Genomic DNA, 24,684 nt, shown 5'->3' with positions numbered 1-24,684 from the left:
AACGAAGGTCGGGGGCAGTCCTAAGTTCCATGGGCAGCTGGTTCCAGAAGGCAGGTGCACCCACAGAGAAGGCCCTCCCCCAGGTGTTACGCGTCGGCAATCTTTAACCGGCGGCACCCTGAGAAGGCCCTCCCTGTGAGAGCGCACTGGATGAAGGGAACTTGATGCTGGTAGCAAGTGTTCCCTCAGATATCCTGGACCCAAGCCATTAAGGGTTTTATATGTCATCACCAGCACCTTGAATCTCACCCGGAGGGCAACCGGAAGCCAATGCAGCTCGCAGAGCAGAGGTGTTACATGGTAGTGTCAGGAAACCCCCATCACAACTCGCGCGGCCGCATTCTGCACCAGCTGAAGCCTCCGAGTGGTCCCCAAGGGCAGCCCCATGTAGAGAGCATTGCAGTAGTCTAAACGGGAGGTCACGAGCGCATGAGTGATTGTGCGTAGAGCATCTCGGTCCAGGTAGGGTCGCAACTGGCGCACCAGGTGAACCTGGGCAAAAGCCCCCCTGGTCACGACTCCTATGTGATCTTCAAAATTGAGCCGTGAATCCAGGAGGACGCCCAAGTTGCGAGCCCCATCAACGGGGGGTAACACCTCACCCCCCCATCGTTAAAGATGGAATAGTCTGGTTAACCCAATATGCCGATATGCACAGCCACTCAGTCTTGGCAGGATTGAGACGAAGCCTGTTTCTCCCCATCCAGACCCAGACCGCCTCCAGGCAACGGGACATCACGGTGAGGGCATCACTGGGTTGGTTCGGGGTGGAGAAAAAAAGTTGGGTATCCACGAATTATCTCACCCAGCGGCTTCATGTAGATGTTGAACAGGAGGGGAGAGAGAACATTATTGAAGTAGGGGCAGACCCCTGGAATACCCTTGAACATATGCTCCATCACTCCCTCAAAAATTCCTGGGGCCACACTCACCCCAAACTGTAGGCACTTGACCTTGAAGGCCCCCCTATGTATAACAATGGTTTGTGCAGCTGCCATGGCCTCATCCACTGGCAGCTGTTGGTAGGCCTGTGCTAAATCTAATTTAGCAAACATGCTGCCTCCCTGCAAGGATGCCAAAATATGGCTGACAACAGGCACTGGGTACATGTGCTGTTGAAGTACCCAGTTAATGGTGCACTTATAGTCATCACATATGCTTACTTCTCCATTGGCCTTGAGTGGCGTTACAATGAGGGTCTCCCAAACCCCACTGTCTAGGGGCTGCAATACCCCCTGACTGACCAGCTTATCCAGCTCTGCATCGATTTTGGGCTTTAATGTGAAAGGCACTTGATGGGGCTTAACCCGTATTGGCATTACTAGGGTATCAAGCTTTAAAGCTATTGGAGGGCTCTTTTACTCTCCCAGGCTTGGACTAAAAAAATGGGCCTTCAGCCCATCTTCACTGACTTGGTTGGTGCAGAGGTAGTTTTCTACATGGGAAATATAGGACACCATCTCTCTGGGTGTGTCACGTCAAACTCTTCGAGTTTCCTGACTTTCGCCATGGTGAGCAGTCTTCATGGTTTGTGTCTCACGTTGTTTTGTGCTGCTGGCTTCTGCGTAGGCCCTAAGATGGATCCTTAGGGCATGGTGGTCTCCAGCATGGCTTGCTAAGCAGACCGAGGTGGGGAACATAGTTCCTGCCAGGCTCTGTGCTGGCCTCACCCCCTAGTGACTTCAGGCTCTTACGATGAAGCAGCACATCCCAGAGTCAGAACAAAGTCAGAACAGAACAGAAGCAAGCTAATAGCTGCTGCACAGCTATTTATATGGTTGGCTTCTAGGCGGTGACCAATAGATTTAAAGTAGCAGTTTCCCGCCCCAAACCTACTTAACTGACTGGAGACAGCAAGTCTAGCTCAGCCAGCAACCATTACATAACATACAAAAGTAGGTCAGCCATTAAACAAGCAGTTAGACATAAAGCAAGTGATTTAAGCATATAATACATTAAAATAATACATACAATACATTACAGTTATTGTTATTGTTATTATACTATATCCCATTTCTACAGTGAATCCTGGCAAACCCCATGTGAGGTACAAATCCTATTCAAAGTTATCCATTTCTTGTGTGGTAGTTCAAAACCTGACACCTTTTGTATAGGATCATTTATATATCTACCTGTGTCTGGGCAGTCAACAATCTATTTGGCTTGAGGAAGGTTGGCATACACCAATAGGAATGAGTTGACCATAGTTTTTCTCTCTTCTCTCACTAGTGCATCTTGACTTCATAAAGCTGGCAGTGTTCCATGGCTCAGAACAGGAAGCTTAGTACTGGATACTCTGTAGTCTGTTGCAAAAAACAAAATTTTCTCAAAAGAAATGAAAATTGCACAACAAAAATTCTGCTCAGTTTGTTACATAGAAGTGAATATTGGGTATGTCAAGAGAAACATGGGTGTAAGCTGAAAGCAATGGGAATAGGCTATTTAACATGTGTGTTTGGTAAAACAAGAAAAGATGAGATCAACAGTGAATGCATATCAAATGAATGTGCATTGAATACAAAAATGAATGATCAGTATGAAAGAAGTAGTTTAGCCAAATAAACAAAATGAATGGGGACTGAACCACAAACCAAATATATTAATGAAGAGAGAACAGATTAAAAAGAATCTATTCCTCTCTTTTTTTATTCCAAATAAAGTAGCCCAAATTAACTTTGTGAAAAATAATGGAGATGGTGAGAAATAAAAGTCCACTGTGAGTTTCCACTGGTATGGTCTGCCAGCATCATTCTCAATGTGCAGATAACAAAATTTGGCCAGAACTTAAATATCACAATAAATTATGTAGATTGCATGGAGTAGTCATCTGTGTACAGTTTGGATGCATTTATGTCTCTGTAATGCTATCTGTACTGGAACAAACCTCTGTGTTGGACATTTAGTACCAAATGAGGTGCTCAGATTGTGCTTTAGCAGCACCCTGATGATCGTGTTGTGCAATTCTACAAGTTCTACAAAACATCCAAATCAGGGTGCCAGAAAATCTTCTGATTCATATATTTCATTGCAAACTCTATTTAACCTTTGAGACGAGGTATATTTTCAAGACTTGATAGGCCACATTAATCTGATTTTCTTTTTCTTCTCTGAAGATATCCATGCTCTGTAATGATGAAACCACCAAGAAAGACAAACAAGCCTTGGATTTACCAATAGTAAAAGAGTCAATTGGACTGAGATAGTAGCTATCAAAAATGAATAATAAATAAATAATTTGGCATTTATTTCTTCAGTTATATTGGATGCAAGTGTAACAATTCTGCACAAAGTGGAAGATCAAACTGATTCCTGACAAACCTAGCAGACAACTTTCTCTCCCAAAAAGTAGAGAAGGGAACTAGGGGATTAGCCATACTGGATTTAATTCTCACAAACAGAGATGAAATGATAGAAAATGTTGAAGCCACAGGAACCTTGGGGGGAAGTGATCATGCAATATTGGAATTCAATATTCTGGAAGCACAAGCAATAGAACACAGCCAAACTAGAGTCTTGGACTTTAAAAGAGCTAATTTCAATAAACTTAGAGAGAACTTGGGAAGAATTCCATGGATGAGAATTCTAAAGGGGAAAACAACTCACGAAGCTTGGGAAATTTTGAAAAGTGAGATAATAAAGCCCAGTCTAGTACAATACCAACAAAGAAGAAAAATAACAGCTCTCAAAAGAAACCAGCATGGCTGCATAAAGAACTCTCTGATAAATTGAAAGATAAAAAGGACAAGTATAAGAATTGGAAAGAGGGGCACATAACTAAGTCAGAATATTAGCAAATAGCCCATGCCTGCAAAGATGAAGTGAGGAAAGCTAAGACTCAAAATGAACTAAGGCTTGCGACCAAAGTCAAAAATAACAAAAAAGCTTCTTTCAACATATAAAAAACAAGAAAAAAGTTAAGGAAATGATTGGTCCATTAGTGCGGGAAAGTGGCAAGAAGGTGACAAGCAACAGGGAGAAAGCAGAACTATTTAACTTGTTTTTTGCATCTGTCTTTACACAAAGGGGAAAAACAATCCAACCTACCAAAACCAGTGCCATAAAAAACAGAATAGAAACGCAAGTTAAGATAGGCAAGAAAATGGTAAGTGAACACCTGTCCAGCCTAGACGATTTCAAATCACCAGGACCAGATGGATTACACCCCAAAGTTCTCAAGAAACTGGCAGATGTGATCTCAGAACCACTGAACTATATTTTTCAAAGATCCTGGAGCACTGGGGAACTACCAGAGGACTGGAAGAGAGCTGATGTAGTTCCCATCTTCAAAAAAGGGAAAAAAATAGATCCAGGAAACTACAGACCTATCAGCCTGACCTCAATACCTGGGAAGATTCTGGAAAAGATAACAAAACTACAAATCAGCGAACACCTTGATGCAAACAAAGTCATCACTAAAAGTCAACATGGGTTCGTCAAAAACAGATCATGCCAGACAAATCTTATTACATTCTTTGACCAAGTGACAAAACTAGTGGACCAGAGGAATGCTGTAGATATAATTTACTTGGACTTCAGTAAGGCATTTGATAAAGTAGATCACAACCTACTACTTGATAAGATAGAAAAATGTGGGTTAGATAGCATCGCCACCAGATGGATTTGTAGCTGGCTGACAGGCCGTACTCAGCGTGTGGTCCTCAATGGAACTGCATCTACATGGAAGGAAGTGTGTAGTGGGGTGCCCCAGGGCTCTGTTCTGGGCCCAGTGCTGTTCAATATCTTCATTAACGATTTGGATGAGGGGATAGATGGGGAACTCATCAAATTTGCAGACAACACCAAGCTGGCAGGAATAGCCAATACTCCAGAAGATAGGCTTAAAATACAGGAGGATCTGGACAGACTCGAACACTGGGCGCTATCTAACAAAATGAAATTCAATGGTGAAAAAAGTAAGGTTCTACATTTAGGCAGGAAATAACAAATGCATAGGTATAGTATAGGTGGTACCTTGCTCAATAGTAGTAACTGTGAGAGGGATCTCGGAGTCCTAGTAGACAATCACGAGCCACGCGAGTTGTGATGGGAGTTTCCCAATACTCCCGTGTAACACCTCTTCTCCGCGAGTTGCATTGGCTTCCGGTTGCCCTCCGAGTGAGATTCAAGGTGCTGGTGATGACCTATAAAGCCCTAAATGGCTTTGGTCCGGATTATCTGAGGGAACACCTGCTGCCGGTATCAATTTCCCATCGTCCTGTGCGCTCCAACAGGGAGGGCCTTCTTAGGGTACCACCGGTGAAGGATTGCTGGTGGGTGACTCCCAAAGAGAGGGCCTTCTCTGTGGGTGCGCCTGCCCTCTGGAACCAGCTTCCGATGGAACTTAGGACTGCCTCCGACCTCCGCTCATTCTGCTGAGACCTGAAAACTTGGCTCTTTGAGCTGTAGGGCCTAGACTGAGGGGTTTTTAACTGGTTTTTAATTGGTTTTAATGTTTTTTAACTTTTAAATTCTGGGCTTTAAATTTAATTAATTGTTTTAACTTTTTCTAATTTTTGTATGTTATGATGTTATGATTTTAACTGCCCTGTAAATCGCCCTGAGTCCTACGGGAGTAGGGCAGTATATAAGTCAAATAAATATAATAATAATAATAATAATAATAATAATAATAATAATAATAATAATAATAATAATCACTTCAATATGAGCCAGCAGTGTGTGGCAGCTGCCAAAAAAGCCAACACATTGCGAGGCTGCATTAACAGAGGGATAGAATCAAGATCAAGTGAAGTACTAATACCACTTTACAATGCTTTGGTAAGGCCACACCTAGAATACTGCATCCAGTTTTGGTTATCACGATGTAAAAAAGATGTTGAGACTCTAGAAAGGGTACAGAGAAGAGCAACAAAGATGATTAGGGGGCTGGAGGCTAAAACATATGGGGAACGGTTGCTGGAAACGGGCATGTCTAGTTTAATGAAGATCTGGCATTATTGCCGGATCACTCCCACCGCTGCCATCTTCTTCTTCTTCTTCTTCTTCTTCTTCTTCTTCTTCTTCTTCTTCTTCTTATTATTATTATTATTATTATTATTATTATTATTATTATTATTATTATTATTATTATTATTATTATTATTATTATTATTATTGAATTAAATTTAGACTGAAAATGAAATAAAATTATCTGTACACTAATTTTCTTTCCCATTTTCAATTCCAGTGTCCAGAACTGTTTAGTGAACTTACATTAAATAATCAAATCATGAATTTGTTCAAAACAGAATATCATCCAATCTCTTTTGGCCCCTGACCCAATCACTTGATGAAGGTGTTTAAGTAGCATCCAATTCCCATTTTGTTTGGCCAACTGCTAAACTTTCATTTAGCCACTGTTTTGTCACCAAAGTCTCTATGTTGTCAAAAAGATTAATGGTTCTTAGAAATGGGAGAGGGGCATGATTAAAAAAAAAGTAAACAAAATTAGCAAAATTCGGTTGTTTGCCCTTCTCTTTTTCCTTTGACAGCCTCAAAACAAAAGTTAATATCCCTAGAGTTGAAGATGAAGAATGATATGTGTGTTGGCTTGGGGGAAAAAAGCACACAAAGTGAAATGTTTGAATAGTATTTCATCTTTGGGTGTATGTAAATAGTTAATTGACTAAGCATCAGTTGATAGAATAAAATCTCCAGAGGTTTTAAGTTTTGTGACAGCCAGAAATTCAATACCTCATCTGCTTGTTCTATATAGGAGTTCTGTGGCAGCTTCCAACTAAAACAAAAGTGAATTAGGGAGATCAGGTATACCTTCTATTCCTAAATAAACCAATAATAGATTTATTCAGTAAGTATACTACTGAGAGGGAGACCAAGGAATCTAGGAAATCTTAAAATTCAGAGGAAACAGTCGGCAGAAAGCAAAAAATGACAGATGGTGGTAGAAAATGTGTTCTTTAGGCCTACAACTTCAGATTCAATCTCTGTTACAAGGACCAGTTTAAAATAATGTAAGAGGGTGGTCTGCATTTCCCAAATTTACAAACTTGGAGTCTCCTTTGACTATGATTGTTGAAAATGGACAGTTCCCCCCATCCTATTTGAGCCATGAGAAACCTTCCACAAACTTCCCTTAAAAGATGTGCAATGAGGCCATCCCATTTCTCAGCCCTCCTCCCCTCAGAACAAAATATTATGCCAAACAAAAACAAAACAAAATATTATAATCTCTTGGCTACCAAAGGGTACATAGCCCTGCCTTATCAAAGATGCACTTTATAAACACAATCTGCTTAAGGGAAGACTTTCTTTTTTTCTATCTGTGAAAAAACTTTTGATGACTTCTGGAATAACTGCAAAATTTAACTGTATTCTGTCATTAATTTCCAGTACCTTAAAGGCGGAAAACAATCACAAGGCTATCTGAGGAAAATAAAACCCGGAAAACCATTTGCTTTACACTTAACGCCAATAGCAGCATATGGTGAGTTTGTTCTTATAATCAAGTGGTTTTATTTGAGCAGGAGGTTGAACAAAAAACCTCCAAGCCCCCTTCCAACTCTATTTCACTGTTATTCTGTTTTGTCAAAGTAGCTTAGTGTTTTGTTTTGTTTTGTCTTATTTACAAATGCTGCTTAAAAATACAAATTGATTTCAGAAACTCTTGATGAGATTGTCTCATATATATTCAAATTATTTCTATTCACAAATTTTCTTAATAATATCACATGCTTCCATGGTCCCATTAATGATCTCTTCTATGTATATTTGTGCATATAAATCTTTCTGACATTAAGAGCTTGGAACCAATAATTGTGACTGGCCAAAGTAATTTAAAATAAAAGACCAAATTCTATTGTTGGGATAAGTTTAATATCCAGTTTCCTGAATGGTTTTACATTATCTCTCATAGAAGGGGGAAAAAGGATTAAAAGCAAATATTGATATCAAAAGAGTTGTCATTTTGAGGTATCTTGTCCTCTTTTTCTCAGTTTAATTATTTATTACATCAGAGTAAAGAACCATTTCTGCACTAAACAGGCACTTTCTACTCTGAATGAAATGTAATTTGAAATGAGCCATGTCACAAAGCAAAGACAAGTAGAGAACATGGAAATTAGTACGTTGTTTCTGAATGAAGATCACCCTATTAAAAACAATAATACATGCATTACAGTAATAACAAGGAAACTGCCTTGAGAACCAGGCTAATATTTATAAAGATGCTTTAACTTTTCTGTTAATGAACATTTGAATTATATAAAATTACTCTGCAATAAAAAATGCCCAAATTCCTGACAGTTGCATCTGTATTTTTATTGTTATTTATGCATTGCGATCAATATGCCAATTTAGAAAATATAAGATGATACATCACTAGGCTTTGTTGGAATATTTTCCTTATATGTTACAATAAGTTTAAATTAAGGATTGATGAAATACTGTATAAGAAATAATAATGCCACTGTATAGAAGGAAAAACTAGATAGAAACAAATGTGTAAAACCCAAGTAAAAGGACAACATATATCTTATGCATTGAAAACCTATGTGTAATAAAAACAAAATGCCATAATAATAATAACAACAACAACAACTGAAGGAAATAATAATAATAATAATAATAATAATAATAATAATAATAATAATAATAATAGTAGTAGTAGTAGTAGTAGTAGTAGTAGTAGTGAAAACTGAAGGAATCAAGATGTCCCACGAAAATAACATTAAAAGTCTAGATAAGGAAGATTACTACAAATACTTGGGTATCCTTCAAGCTGACAACAGCACACTGAAGTCAAGAAAAAGAGGTGAATACATCAAAAGAGTGAAGAAGATCTTAAAGTCCAAACTCAATGGAGGAAATACCGTGAAGGCACTTAACACCTGGGCAATTCCAGTCATTAGATACACAGCTGGAATAGTGGACTGGACTCAAGCAGAACTAAAAGCAATGGATAGGAAGACCAGAAAAATAATGACAATGAATCATGCCCTTCATCCACGCAGTGACATTGACAGACTCTATCTACGAAGGCAAATAGGTGGACGTGGAATGCTGCAAGTACATCAGATGGTTGAAGAAGAAAAAATGGCTTTGGAAGAATATCTGAAGGACAATGATGAAGATCCACTGAAATTAGTTTATCAGGAAGGCTTACTGACTACTGAAGAGACCAAACTGACCTACAAAAAAGACCAAATAAAGAACAGAATAGAGGCATAGGAAGACAAAGCACTACAAGGCCAGTACATTAAAAAAGAGATGGGAAAGCAGATAATAACAAGACCTGGCAATGGCTAAGAGCAGGAAAGTTGAAGAAAGAGACCGAGGGACTAATTCTGGCTGCACAAGACCAAGCCTTAAGGACAAATGCATACAAAGTCAAAATTGAGGAGACAGCAAAAGACAGTAAGTGCTGCCTATGCAAAGAAGCTGAAGAAACAGTGGACCACCTGGTAAGCAGCTGCAAGAAGATCACACAGACTGTCTACAAGCAGCAGCATGACAAAGTAGCAACAATGGTGCATTGGAAGATCTGCAAGAAATATCATTTGCCTGTAAGCAAGAACTGGTGGGATCATAAAATAGAGAAAGTCATAGAAAATGATAAAGTTAAACTGCTCTGGGACTTCAGAATTCAAACAGACAAGCACCTGCAACATAATACCCCGGACTTAACAATTGTTGATAAGAAAGACAAAAAAGTCTGGCTAGTGGATGTGGCAGTGCCTGGAGACAGCAGAATAGACGAGAAAGAACTGGAGAAGATAACAAAATACAAAGACCTAGAAATAGAAATAGAAAGACTGTGGCAAAGGCAAGCAAGGGTAGTACCAATAGTAATAGGCGTCTTGGGTGCAATCCCAAAACAACTGGAGCACAACCTGAACACCATTGTCATTGACAAATTTGCGATTAGTCAATTGCAAAAGGTGATCTTACTAGGAACTGCTTCCATCCTGCAACAATATCTATAATACCATCAAACATCCACATCAGCCTATCCCAGGTCCTTGGTAGACAAAAATGCCAAATCCAGTCTGAACATCTGCCTGACTGTGCGATTATTATTATTATTATTGTTATTGTTATTGTTATTGTTGTTGTTGTTGTTATTATTATTATTGTTATTATTGTTATTATTAATGTTGGAATGGACCTTGGAGGTCATCTAGTTCAACCCCTGCTCAGGCAGGAAACCCTATACCATTTCAGGCAAATGGCTGTCCAGTCTCTTCTTAAAAACTTCCAGTGTTGGAGCATTCACCACTTCTGGAGGCAGGTTGTTCCACTGCTTAGTTGTTCTAACTGTCAGGAGGTTTCTCCTTAGTTCTAGGTTGCTTCTCTCCTTGATTAGTTTCCATCCGTTGCTTCTTGTCCTGCCTTCAGGTGCTTTGGAGAATAGCTTGACTCCCTCTTCTTTGTGGCAGCCTATGAGATATTGGAAAACTGCTATCATGTCACCCCTCGTCCTTCTCTTCATTAGACTAGACATACACAATTTCAGTAGCCGTTCCTTATATGTTTTAGCCTCCAGACCTCTAATCATCTTTTTTGCTCCTCTCTACACTCTTTCTTGAGTCTCAACATCATTTCAGTGATAGAAGATCCTTTACACCTTTACACATTGCCTTGCTCATGTTTCTTCCATAAAGATTATTTCAGCATTGAATAGCATAGAGAATATTATTTTTCAGCTATGGCATCATAATTTAAGTCCATAGAGTGAATTTCTGTTGCTGCCTGTGACACAAGAAAGGACATCAGATACTTATTAAATTCTTACTATAGCAAATGTGGGTGTCTTATATGGCTTTCATGAAAGCAAATCTGTATCCCCCAAATGTACAAGCAAAGACCAAGAAGCAGTGGCTTTTCTTTTTGTCATTTAAGTTTCTTTAATGTAAGGCCCAAAACATGTATCATGTGTCAATCAGTCAATTAAAGGACTTTCTAGAAAGTCCTATGCATGTTATAGTAACTTTTTCTGAGTAATTCCTATTGAGAGATAATTCCTATTGATTTCAATGGGACCTGCTTCTAAATAAGTCTATCTTGTCACAAGACTGAGTGATCAGTTATAGAAAGTGTCATAAAATTGTTCTTGAAAGCTATTTAGGTATGACAGAGAAAGCATATTAAAAATGTATATAAAATCAAAGCAATGGAGATGCACAAATAGTATCAAAATGTACTGTAATAGAAAGCCACTTACTGCAGAGCTAATTTCTTTGTGTTTAATGGGGGCATCTTAGGCCAATGGATTTGCCAGCAAAGTTTTTATTTTGATGTGCAAGAGCTTCAGTCTTCCTCCAGATAATTTCACATCTTGGTTCATGTTAAAAGGAGGGGGAGAAGAGACTTTGAGCTCACTTAAGCATGCATTTATCTTCCATTGCTAGAATGATAATCCAAGCATAAATTTCTGACATGTTTAGCTACTAGGGAATTCTGGTAACTGAATTGTTGCAAAATGTACTATTTGCTTGTCAATGTACTTCATTTCCAGAGGTGGGGAAATAAGAAGCTAGGAAATCTCAGTAATTATTCAATTAATAGTTGCTATTTCAACAAGGGAATCTGATTTATGAGCAATGCTTCCTTCAAGATGTTGCTTTAATTTGACATAGAAGCCTTGTTTTGTTTTTCTCCAGCCTCAGTTGTTCACTTAAATATAAACCTTTCCCTAACTCTTCAATAGCTTTCCTCTTACAAAATTACTACTTGAATCACATGACCTGAGACAATGCAGAAAACAGCATAGTTGTGAAAGTTTGTCCCCACTGAATGATCAATCCATAATATACTGACTGAGTGACCACTTAAAATCATGAAAGCTCTAGTGAATTTACTTGTTTAACAGAGAAGATCACTTCCATTTTTGGCCCAAATCATCTGTCTGAGCTTCTGAACTAGAAATTTCCTAGGTTTAGATTTTGATATGTTTATAAATGCTAGCTTTGACAAGAGATTTCTGGGAACTAAAGACTTTCTCCAACACAATTATTTATATAGTTACCATTATTCTAATAGCAGTTAGAATAATGGAAGCCATAACATTCTTAATTTTATAATGTACACTGCCCAGAGTCACTTGTTGAGATAAGCAGCTGTAGAAATCAAATCAAATAAATAAAGAATACATCTTTAAAGCATATGCTCTTACAATGTCTTATACTATGTTTTGGAAGAAGGTATTTGATTATATAAATATAATTCTGTGAAAAATTTGGTCTCAAATCATCAAGGGCTTTGAAGGAAACAACCAGCACTTTGAAATGCACCAAGACACATGCAGATAATCAATCTAGCTCACACATAATGATATTACATATGTCAAATTTCTGACATTATTCCACAAGATTGGGGCAACAACAGGAAAGTCACATTTCCATTCACCACACCTTTAGCTTCGTGAAGGGTAAGGGTATGCAATCCACCTTAATAACTTTCAGAAAAAGATTTACCTGGAGCAGATGATATCAGGTAAATAGGTATGTATGCTACTTTGAGTTCCAATGAGATCTTAAGGTTTTTTTGATGCATAGATTCTTATCTATTTTATTTATTGATTTATATATAGAAAAGTTGACATTCCAGAATAAACAAATGTTAAAAAGATGCACATGAACAAATAAATGGAAAGTTGTGACTTGTACTTCAGTTGTACAAATAATATTCTCATCTAGGCTTCAGGAAGAAGAAATCATGGCAAAGTCAAGGAAGCACCTCGGAATGTAACTCCGGAAGGTTCATAATTGATCTCAGTTTCAAGCAGCTTAGAATAAGAATTAAAGCACAGTTAAGTACTTTGCAGAGCTCCAGATGTTGTTACGGTAGTTTAACAACTTCCAGTTGCTTTGATCATGAAAGGTGGACTTGATGGGAGTTAAAATTTAACAATCTGCACCCCTAAATTAACCACCCAAATTAATCCAGATGGCAGAAAATGGCCAAATATTTAGAATGACAACCAATTAACTATGCCTACTATGTCTGCTGAGTGGCATAGCACTAAAAATGTTTTATCATAGTGTCCAAATTCAACCACATTATTTTAATATCTAAGGCAGAAAAATCATCCGGTGCTTCTTCTCTTTTCTGACTGTAAAAATAGTTTCCCTATGAACTAGCTAACCATTTATTCTCTCTTCATGTGTAGGTGCAGCCCCTGGGTTTGCATAAAGGAATAGACTATTAAACAGATCAGTCTTGAAGATGGTTCAGCTTGTTCAGCATACTAATTTGAAGTCTGTTAAACAGTTAGGACAACTTACATTTCTGTAGAATTCTAGATAGTATTTGTGCCTTGGGGCTATTTAGATTCTGTATCATCAGGTCTTGTATAACTCTACTTGTATGAACTTCTGGGGCACTAAAGGTCAAGGTTTTCTCTTGTAACTCATGGCCATCATTATGTCTAAGCATGTAGGTAGATATTTTGACTTTAGTCTCTCAGATTAATAGCACCCTTGCTGAGAACCAAGCCTTTTGCATTCAACAATTCACGAAAGGCAATTTGAATGATTTATATCAATAGGAAGGTAAATCTGTTCTTCTTCTAAATAGCCAATTAAGCAAAGATTAAGAAACCTACTTCTGTTTCAGCAGAAGAAATCATCTTGCCAATCCTATGCTTCGAAACTGACTGATTAAGCAGTAGATTTAGTGACACAGTGAAAATATTTAACAAATGAAAATGAATTTCATTTGGAATGGAAAGCTATTAAATATGGTGTAAAATATGGTGGGAGTAATTGTTTTCTCCAAGTTAATTTCTGAAATAACTACCAGACTACCACCTGGGGACATGGAAAGGTAGACACTCTTTTTAATGTCATGGTTAAATCTTTGGGATGGGACAAGTGTCAAATCTGCTCAAAGAAAACAATAACTAAATATCTTCACAAAGCCCCATTGATTCAACTTTTACTTTGATTCAACACCTGCTTTTACTACGTCAGAGCCTCAAGCAAGAGTTCAGCTAAATTGAGGAAGATGAGCAGTCTAGAAACATGAAATAATAAATTTTTAACACTCCCCTTTTCTGAATAAAGATAAAACTACATTATTTGAAGGAAATAGTGCCCTTACACAGTTGAGAGCCTACTAAAATAGTCTAAAAGAGCTCAAAAAATAAAAACAAATAGAAAAAGCCTCTATAGTGTAGATACGTATTTGAATCTGTGTTGCACTAGCCTTTGCAGAAATATGTTTCGTGAGCCAGTACAGTCACTCATGTCTTGGTTGCCTCCTGATTGCAATGCACTCAAGGGCTGAGTCTGAAAAGCATTCCGTTTTCTCAGCTGGTCAAGAATATGATAACAAATGCAGTGTTGGATGCACCATGGATGCCAACATAACCCCACTCTCCATGAACTACATGGCTCCAAAGAGGCTTCGGGATGCCATTCAAGGTGCTGATTGTCATCTTTAAAGCCCTCTGTGACATGAGACTAGGTTACAATGCCTCTCCCTGATCATTTCTGCCCATTCCACAAGAACTGATACAGTGGCCATTCTCTGGCTTCCTTAAATGAGGCAATATTATCTGGCGGGGCCTAGGAAGCAGGCCACATCTATCACTGCATCTGTCCTATGGAAGATCCTCACCTCGGATATATAATTACAGTGTTATTGATCTTTCAGAAGGCCAAGAATCCCTGGCTTTTTCCCTTGGCATTAGGGCCAGGCTTTTAACTTTGGCAGCTTCAGCATGGATGTATGGTATTGGTGTTTTAATGAGAGGATCTTCACTTTGTTTGTTTGATTTATTACTGATGTTTTACCACTGAGGGTTACATTGCTTACCACTGAGGGTTACATTGGATACACTGGATGGGCAGCCTTATAAATTTAATAAATAAACATCACCAAATCTTCTGGATGTTATGATAATAAAATAGGCCCCTATATGCTAATGTGTACACATACAAAAAACCAACCAACCAAAAAATAACCCCCAATGGTAATACTTTCCTGACCTCTGTTCTGTTTACCTTCTGGTAATATATCTCTGGGAACATACAGTATATCACTGTTATACAAAGATAGTAAAAATTACACTTCCCTAAAGGAGAAGATTGGATGAAATAGAAATGAATCCCAACCAGAACTGTTAAAGCTTTTATTGAAATGTTTTTTAGAACTGGAGGTTTTCCAACCTTGGCTCTGGAGAAGCTGCACTTTCCTGTTTGGAGCCAGCCAGTGTGAGAGTTCTCTTGGCTTGAAGAGCATTTGGCAGCTGCAGGCCTTTGCATGCCTTCATCATGTGTAGCAATTGTACAGTTCCTGATTAATAAGAGGCTCTGCTTATTAGGGTCATACCTTAATTGCTCCCAATGGAGCTGTACATTAAGTTGTCCTTGAAGATCACTCAGAGGCTTCCCCTAATCCAGAATGCAACACTTCAGGCAGTGATGGTATGCCCATATGGAACTTCTGTTATGTGAGCTGTACTAGATGTCATTCTACTTCAGGATGATATTTAAAATGCTGGTTGTCACCTAGAAAGGCATGCATAGCATAGGTCAGACATGTCAAACTCGTGACGTCACATTATGTCGTGCAATGTATCAGGACGGTTTTACCATTGCCAGCAATGGGGTGGGCGCAGCTTCCGCATGATGCATCTGGCCTGCAGGCCAGCAGTTTGACACCCCTGGGATAGGTTATTTGAAGGACCACCTATTTCCCGTAGTGTATGCATATATGCTCAGCTGATATGCACCAATAGGACTGGTACACGTTGGGTCCCTTCAAAACAGTGCTGTCTTTTGGGACTAAGGAAGCACTCCTTCTCCATCATGGTACCCTCCCTCTGGAATGCAGTTCCCTCTAATATGCAGGCAACTCTAAAAGGCCCTGATGATCTGCTCTTTTCCCAAACTTTGGTCTAAAGTAGCTGGAGCCTATGAGTTCTGTTGGCTGGATTTGCCATGTGCTTTACATTTATTATTTATTTATTTATTTATTTATTTATTTATTTATTTATTTATTTATTTATTTATTTACTTATTTACTTACTTATTTATTTATTTATTTATTTATTTATTTATTTATTTATTATTGGTTATGCTTTGAAATTGTGCTGTGTTTTATTTTCTTTATTATATTGTGAGCCTCTGAATTTAATGAATTCATTCCCTGCTTTAAGAGATGATGAAAATCTCTGTTTTTCATGTCTGTCTTTCTATTGGCCTGAAATTTCCTTCTCCTCAGAGGTGTTTTGTTTTGCCCCCCCCTCCTGTCTCTTTAGAATTTTTTTTAATTTATTTGACTGCTAATCATATATATGTCTTATAACTCTATACCCTGTACATGAATTTCACTGAAATTCTCTATTCCTGCAGATTGGAGAAAAACAAAAGTGTTTCTATATATTGAAATGAAAATAACTTAAAAAGTTAGAATAAAACAGTAAGACAGAAATACCTCAGACATATATTTTTCCCATATTTATGTTTGAATCCTGAGTGTCGTGTAGCAGAGTGAGCGCCTGTTAGTCGTCCCAGCTTCTGCCAACATAGCAGTTTGAAAGCACGTAAAAATGCACGTAGAAAAATAGGGACCACTACGGTGGGAAGGTAACAGCGTCCCGTGCACCTTTGGCGTCTAGTTATGCCAGCCACATGACCACGGAGACGTCCTCGGACAAGCGCTGGCTCTTTGGCTTTGAAATGGAGATGAGCACCGGCCCCTAGAGTCAGAAACGACTAGCACGCATGTGCGGGGGAACCTTTACCTTTACCTTTATGCCAAATACAAAGGAAAATAATAATGGCCATTCCCAGGTTTCAAAAATATTGAAAGAATTGATACCATTACAGGAAAGGCACATAATATTTAACAAATAATGTGTAATTTAGAAAATTTTCTAATGTCTCCTGAGATTCATGCATTAAAAATAGTGGAACACACTTTCTTGAATATTACTTTCCAAATACTTTGCTACTGGTAGAACTATTTGACATTTAAATGGAGAATGTGGCATCTGCTTTTTTCTTTGAAGACTATTAGATGTCAATTTATATCTTACCATGAGTTATTCTGAATGAAAACTATAACAGCAAAAGTGGTATTTAATTCAAGTAACCTTTGAATTTTCCACACATTATTACAAATCCAGCAGTGTTGAAACATGGAGATGAAGCTGCATTAGAGAAACCACAAATGGTAATAACAATTCTTGGATGTGTTCAATCGGTGAAAATGACTTTTCTCTTGGGCAAAACAGCACAATCTATAATTCATTTAAAGGTGAATAGAATAATTAACTTCAATCATACGTTCATTCAGATATGCACCAAGTATACTCCTTTTGGATAGACAAGTAATGGAAATGGAAATGTCAACCTAAAAGTAATTTGGTGATTCTAATGTAGTTAGGATGATTGTCTTTCAGTTTTACATCCTTGAGAAATAAAGTTTCCATAAAGTCATTTCAACATAATTCCGAGATAAATTAATGCTTGATTCTACAAAAACCTTGGTAGCTTATGTCTAAAAGCACTCAAGGTTTGAATTACTGTTACAGCAGATACTGAACTGGTGAGTTCAAACCAAACTAGCTTTCATAGAAACATAATGTTCTACATCATCAAGGAAAAAGTTTGTTTAGTATGAAGCCCAAGATTCCTAACACAGGAGTAAAACTTTCCCTATTACCCTATGTTTTAATACATAGAGAGTCAGGTTCATTTAGAATTATCACTCTGCAGTTTCTATATTTAGACAGTATCAAAATAATGTTCCCCTGGTCCTGGACACCTGTCAGATTTGTGAACAGGCCTAGAATTCCCCAACTGTATGGACAGCAAGCATATACTGTATGTAGGGGATCAAGATAGTAAAGGCTAACAACTCCCTTTTCCTCATATTTGAGGATGTGGGGAAGCATTGCTGGCAAGGATGAGACAAATTACAAACCAAGAACTGGGTTATGGAGTTCCCTCCCTACCAATTATCATTGGCATAAATTGTCTGAAAGAGCTCACTGTTTATCAGATTTTGTCTAATCTTCTGATGTTGCACTACTTAGCATGTTTCTGTCATGCTCATAGTGCTGTTTTGAGTTTTTAATATCTTCAATTGATATGTAGTGGATAGCAGTATCAAATTTCCAGTTTTCCCTGTCTGTTCTTCCCATTAAAATATCAGAACTTGTCTGTATTTCTTTGTGTATTAATTTCATTAATTTTAGCCTAAATTAAATGTATTCAAAAATCTTGTTAGCATGTAAAAGCTGTTCCTAGTTTATTTTGAAGACTTCAAAAATATTTTCTTATTCATAAAAATTACCAAAGCTTCCTTCCATCTTCAAACAGCCTACATCACACAGCCAAATTTGATGATATAGGCAGATGACCTTATTTATTTCCCTTAATGTAATATTGAAACTTCAAGCCCCTCCTAAACCCAAATATTTAGTATAGTTCCATGTCTTATGACAGGTCTTCAAATACACACACACACACACACACACACACACACACACACACACACACAAACACACACAATCTGATACTGACAACATAGTCTGTTTCAGTATTTAAGAACATAAATATCACGAACTCAAATCTAAAACAGCTAGCAATTTATCCTTCTCATTTTTTAAAAAGGTTACCCATCACCAATTGGCGAAGGAATCTTTAAATAAGATGCCAAAGTTCATTTCTGCAGAAATGAACAAATCCCTTTGGATGCCAGACTTCATAAAATATCATTTTGGTATAGATTACATACTCTGAATAGTTCTCATTTTGAAAGACTCTGATGACATTAATGATGCTGACATTTATCTTGTTTTCAATATGCTTCATACATTCCGAGTGACCTGCTACTGGACAACATCAAGTTATTTGTCAGAATCAATAAATGTCACCAGTACCGTGAAAGTGTGGTATGCAGATGCCTTCATCAGCACTACAAAAATTGTTTAACATACATTCAACATTCAAAAGAATTTTCAAAGACTCCAAAATCATATTGTTGTGAAACAAACCATGATACAAATACAATATTCTGCACACAATATAATTATTTCCAATTAATTAATCATTTATGTTTCTTGGATGATGCTACAAAATAATGCACCCAAGCTTCTAGATGTGTTTGGGAAATTCAGTGTGTATAAGGTTGATGATGAGCTTTATTGGGTTCACATGCACTCCAGCCATAGATGTCTAGCTTGAACTTCTAGGAGAAGGGAAAGAGGTAAATGTAAGAGTAAAGAAATGGCCATTATGGCTGGAAATTATAGAAACTAGTGTTCCAATCTATTTTGAGGCATTGATGTGGTCCAGGGAAAAGATTTATTACTTTATTTAACTGATCTTAATTCTCAACATAAAATAAGGCATCTGTGAGATCTTATCAGCCTTACCAGCTGATAAGCCTTACCAGACAAGAAACAAAACCAAATAAGCTAATTTTATTTTATTGTAAAGCTACATTAATGGATTAATTTAAATAATTTAACTACCCAGATATTAACTGGGAAATGAACTCTGCAGCAAATGGGAGATCAAACAGATTCCTGACATGCTAGCTGATGAATTTGTCATTCAAAATGTAGAGGAAGGAACTAGAGCAGGCATGTCAAACACATGGCCCACGGACCAGATGTGGGCCACACAGGCCACGTCCACTCTGGCCCCACAAAGGAAAAAAAAACATCCTGATACATCATGATATGGCCACGATGCGATCAGGCTTGACATCCCTGAACTAGAGAGTCAGCTATACTGGACTGAAGTCTCAGTAATAGGAATGAAATGATAAATGTGGTTGAAGTTGTGGGAACTTTGGGATAGAGTGACTATGTCATATTGGAACTCACCATAATGCAGGCCCAAGCAATCAAACAAAGTCAAACTAAATGTCTTAGACTTTCAGAGAACTGACTTCAACAAAGTAAGAGAGTTTATGAAGGATTCCATGGGTAGAACTCCTAAAGGAGAAAACAACTCAAGATGCTTGGGAAACCCTGAAAAATGAGATTCTAAAAGTCCGATGTAACACAGTACCACAGAGAAAGAAAAACAAGAGACTCCAACAAAACCAGTATGGTTGCATAAAAGACTCTCTGACAAAACTGAGAGAACAAAAGGACAAGTATAAAAAATGGAAAGAGGGACTCATAACTAGAACAGAATACCAGCAGATAGCCAAATGTGCAAGAACAAAGTCAGGAAAGCTGAGGCTTAGAATGAATTAAGACTTGCAACAAATGCCAAAAATTATATTTAAAAAGTTTCTTTTAATATGTAAGAAACAAGAAGAAAGTCAAGGAAATGATTGGTCCACTAATAGGTGAAACTATCAAGAAGGTGATGGGCAGCAGTAAGAAAGCAGAATTGCTTAATTTCTTGTTTGCATATGTCTTTATGCATAAGGGAAAAGATAGTTCAGCCTTTCAAAAGCAGCACCATGAGAGACATAACAGGAATATAGTCAAAATAGGAAAGAAATTGGTAAGAGAACACCTATTCACTTTAGATGAGTTCAAATCACCATCTTCCTATACTTGCAGGACTGTCACCAGGGTCAACCTGTTCTCCAAAGTACCTGAGGGTAGGACAAGAAGCAATAGATGAAAGCTCATCAGAGGGAGATCCAACATGGGACTAAGGAGAAATTTCCTGACAGTGGAAATTAATCATTGGAATAGCTTGCCTTCTAGAGTTGTTGGTGCTCCATCACTGGATTGGCCAACCATTTGTCTGGGATAGAATAAAGACTCCTGCAGAGAGTTTGACTTGAAGACCTCCAAGTTCTCTTCCAGACCTATGATTCTATGACAGTTTTATGGTGATTTTGTGATCCTAGACTCTATGATTCTATGTTTCTACAAGCTATGACTCTTGGAAGTCTGAAAGTGCAATTGTCCCACTGTCAGATTTACAGGCCTTTAACTTAGGAAGGATTCCTTCTGAGCATCTTGCTCTACCATTATGCAGCTGTGGGCTGTGCTGTCTCTTATCTGATTGTTCCCTAGGTACTCTGTCTTTCCCAAATGTCATTAAAGGTTTGTTTTAGGGATAGAGTCTTAATATGAAATATTCCTTAAACTAAATATAATATTGAAGTTTCTTGTGCCCTGTCTTCAGCTTCTCCAGGTTTTCATTATCAATATTGTTATGTGTTATGTGTTTATTAATAATAATAATAATAATAATAATAATAATAATAATAATAATAATAATAATAATAATAATAATAATTAATAGTAGTAGTAGTTGGAAGGGACCTTGGAGGTCATCTAGTCCAATCCCCTGCTCAGGCAGGAAACCCTATACCATTTCAGGCAAATGGCTGTCCAGTCTCTTCTTAAAAACTTCCAGTGTTGGAGCATTCACCACTTCTGGAGGCAGGTTGTTCAACTGGTTAAGGGCAGGTTGTTCCACTGGTTTCTTTCTTTAATCTCTCATATTTTGCTCATTCCATGTGCTGATATTTGCAAACAAGCAGTGTAGGACCAGAGATGTCTTTTTCTGAACTGGTTCAGGAACTTGCTGCCTTGTGTAGGCTTTACAGCGTATCTTGTTGTTCTATCATATCATTATCAACATCTCTCTGTTCCCATCATATGGCCTTGGTTTTATTTTTCATGTTGTCTTTTCTATGCTTTCAATGTTATCCTAGTCTTAATGTGATTATCTCAACAATTTTCACTTCATTTCCCACGCATACAGTAAAGCAATGACATTATATCTGGGCCCTCTGCTAAAGAGCAATACCTAGGTTGCAGTGAACACCTAAGTATATCATACATGGGAGTGAACTTGTTGCAACTGTCCAATGGTCCAAGGTTAATAAAGACTATTATAATGTTTTGAAGGGATATTTCCTTAGCATTTGAATTCCTTCAGACCTATAACTGTAATTCATACAAAACTATGTTACAGAGGACAATATTAATTGCAATCTATATAGTGAGAACTGCCTAAGTTACCCTTTAAAAAAATTCTACTTCATAGTTCTATACAATTGATCACCCCACTTCCAAGAGATTATGCTTATCAATTGGATAAATCCTGTTGCATACTGGCATTGAAGGATTTATTCATAGACTGCTGAAGCAGCAGCATCTGCTTAGAGTTGTATTAAGTAGTCATGCTTTATTTATTTATTTCTGTAATTACTATGCCCTCTAGTCCAAAGCAGCTCCCTCCAAGCTATTCATCAGAAGATAACACTGGGTTGAATTATTGTTCCTGTGTTCAGGAATTCTTTTACAAGAAAGAGAAAGAGAGAACTTAGTTCAGTATGACTCACACACAAAGAATTTCATTAGGGGAAGAATAAAAATAGATGTCACTTCACCCTGGACCTTTGATTTTCTTCTGTTTCCTTAAAGGTAAAGGTAAAGGTTCCCCCGCACATGCGTGCTAGTCGTTTCCGACTCTAGGGGCCGGTGCTCATCTCCGTTTCAAAGCCGAAGAGCCAGTGCTTGTCCGAGGACGTCTCTGTGGTCATGTGGCCGGCATGACTAGACGCCAAAGGCGCACGGAACGCTGTTACCTTCCCACCGTAGTGGTCCCTATTTTTCTACTTGCATTTTTACGTGCTTTCGAACTGCTAGGTTGGCAGAAGCTGGGACGAGTAACAGGCGCTCACTCTGTTATGCGGCACTCGGGATTCGACCCGCCAAACTGCCGACCTTCCGATCGACAAGCTCAGCGTCCTAACCCACTGAGCCACCGCGTCCCTTTCCTTACTTGAATGCAAACAGTTCCTTGCATATACTCAACTGCAGTGATACAGTGAATTTTCTCCTGCTCAGTTTATTTTGCCAAGAAATCAACTCATCCCACTAAGAAGCACAGATTTGATCAACAAAGCATTGTTTCCTGGAAAAGAATTGAAGATGGAGAAAAGCTTATGCACTCAATCACTTTCATGTTTTAAAATCCAGGAAAAGAAACAGGAAAGACAAATAAAAGGTAAGATGGTTTCTCATGAATGCTTTCAGCTCCTCCCACCATAATTACAAGGATATAGTAACAGTTTGACACAGCAAGGAAAATGGTCATGCCACTCTACAGTCCCCTGTTTTATCATGGTCGGCACTCCCCAATACCTTTAAAGTTGCCTCTTACCTTAGATGTTGCTCCCATCAAGGACAACTCAAGATTGTATTGTCTGATCACTATATATAAAAGTACAGTTGAGCATACAAGCCCGTGAGAACCACTCGGAAGCTTCAGCTGGTGCAGAATGCAGCTGCACGAACACTTTTGGGAGCTTCCCGATACTCCCATATCACACCTCTCCTCCGTGAGCTGCATTGGCTTCCAGTTGCCTTCCGAGTGAAATTCAAGGTGTTAGTGATGACATACAAAGCCCTACATGGCATGGGTCCGGATTACCTACAGGAGCACCTACTGCCAGCGTCAACACCCCTCCGTCCTGTGCGCTCCCACAGGGAAGGCCTCCTTAGGGTGCCACCGGTCAGAGAGTGCTGGCTGGTGGCCCCCAGGGGCAGAGCATTCTCAGTGGGTGCGCCAACCCTCTGGAACTGCTTGCCTACCGAAATCCGGATGGCCCCCGACCTTCGCACCTTCCGGCGTGACTTAAAAACCTACCTGTTCCAGCAGGCCGGCCTGGCCTGATAGATCTTGGGGTTTCATTTGTTTTTATTATTGTTAACTGTATACTTACCTTGCTCTGTACACCGCCCCGAGTCCCTCGGGAGAAGGGCGGTATATAAAAACAAACAAACAAATAAATAAATAAATAAATAAAGAGAAATATTAAAATACTCAATAGGGGTAGGGCAAACAACCATCGGAGTTATTAGAGAAGGACAACTTCCACAAAGGTCATGTTTTGGGAGACACAGGACAGTGTGGATAGTGCTAAAGCAAATGTCTGGGGTTAGACCTTAAAGTAGATGGAGTTACCTACTACTGCTTGCCTGTTTTTCCCATTATCAGATTGTTTGCAGTGACTACCTATGGTATAGAACATAAGAGCTAGAAGGAGGTAAGGCCACCAGCAAAGCTAAAGAAGCCTAGATTTGATCCGATAAAGTATAAAAGTCAAGAAAAAAAATGAGAAAATGTTACTTTTTCCAAAGGTGGTTGATTCATACATTAGACCATGTTGTATTTAACTTGTTGAAGACTCTAAAATTCTTATGCTTGCAACTACTGACTTATTCATCAATATTTTAAAGCAATAGGGCAGCCATTCAACAACTGCTTGTGCATTTCAGCACAAATAACTAAATGGATGATGATAAAAGCTGTCATTTCTCATTGAATTATTAACAAAAAAGGTCTTGTAAGTAACCTTTTGCTACCCTTCCTCCAATGATAGAAATAGACTACAGAGGAGAATGATTTCATAGTTCCAAGCAATTCAAGAAGGGCAGTCACTTAGCAAAATGTAATTCATTTTTAGTATAATTTAATAGAAAACTTATCAAAGTCCTTTAGAGATGAAAATTTTATAGGCTTGTAGAACTGCTTTAAAACATGCAATTAGATTATTTATTTATTACACATCCCTTATACTCTGCCTGACTTAATAGCTCCAGAATTATTAATCTTGTCATGAGATATATTTAAGGGTTTGAAGGATTTGATTGAAAGAGACAGTACAAAAAGCTTTCTATTTTCCCCCTTCCCTTTGTATTTAAACTACTCCTGAAATACATAATGTAAGTTGTTTTATTCCAGCTAAGCTTAGCAATTACAATTTACAGTTTCTAAC

Source organism: Vipera berus, assembly GCF_964194415.1.
Source record: "Vipera berus genome assembly, chromosome: 2".
NCBI lineage: Eukaryota > Metazoa > Chordata > Lepidosauria > Squamata > Viperidae > Vipera > Vipera berus.
Note: the sequence above shows the minus strand (reverse complement) of the source record.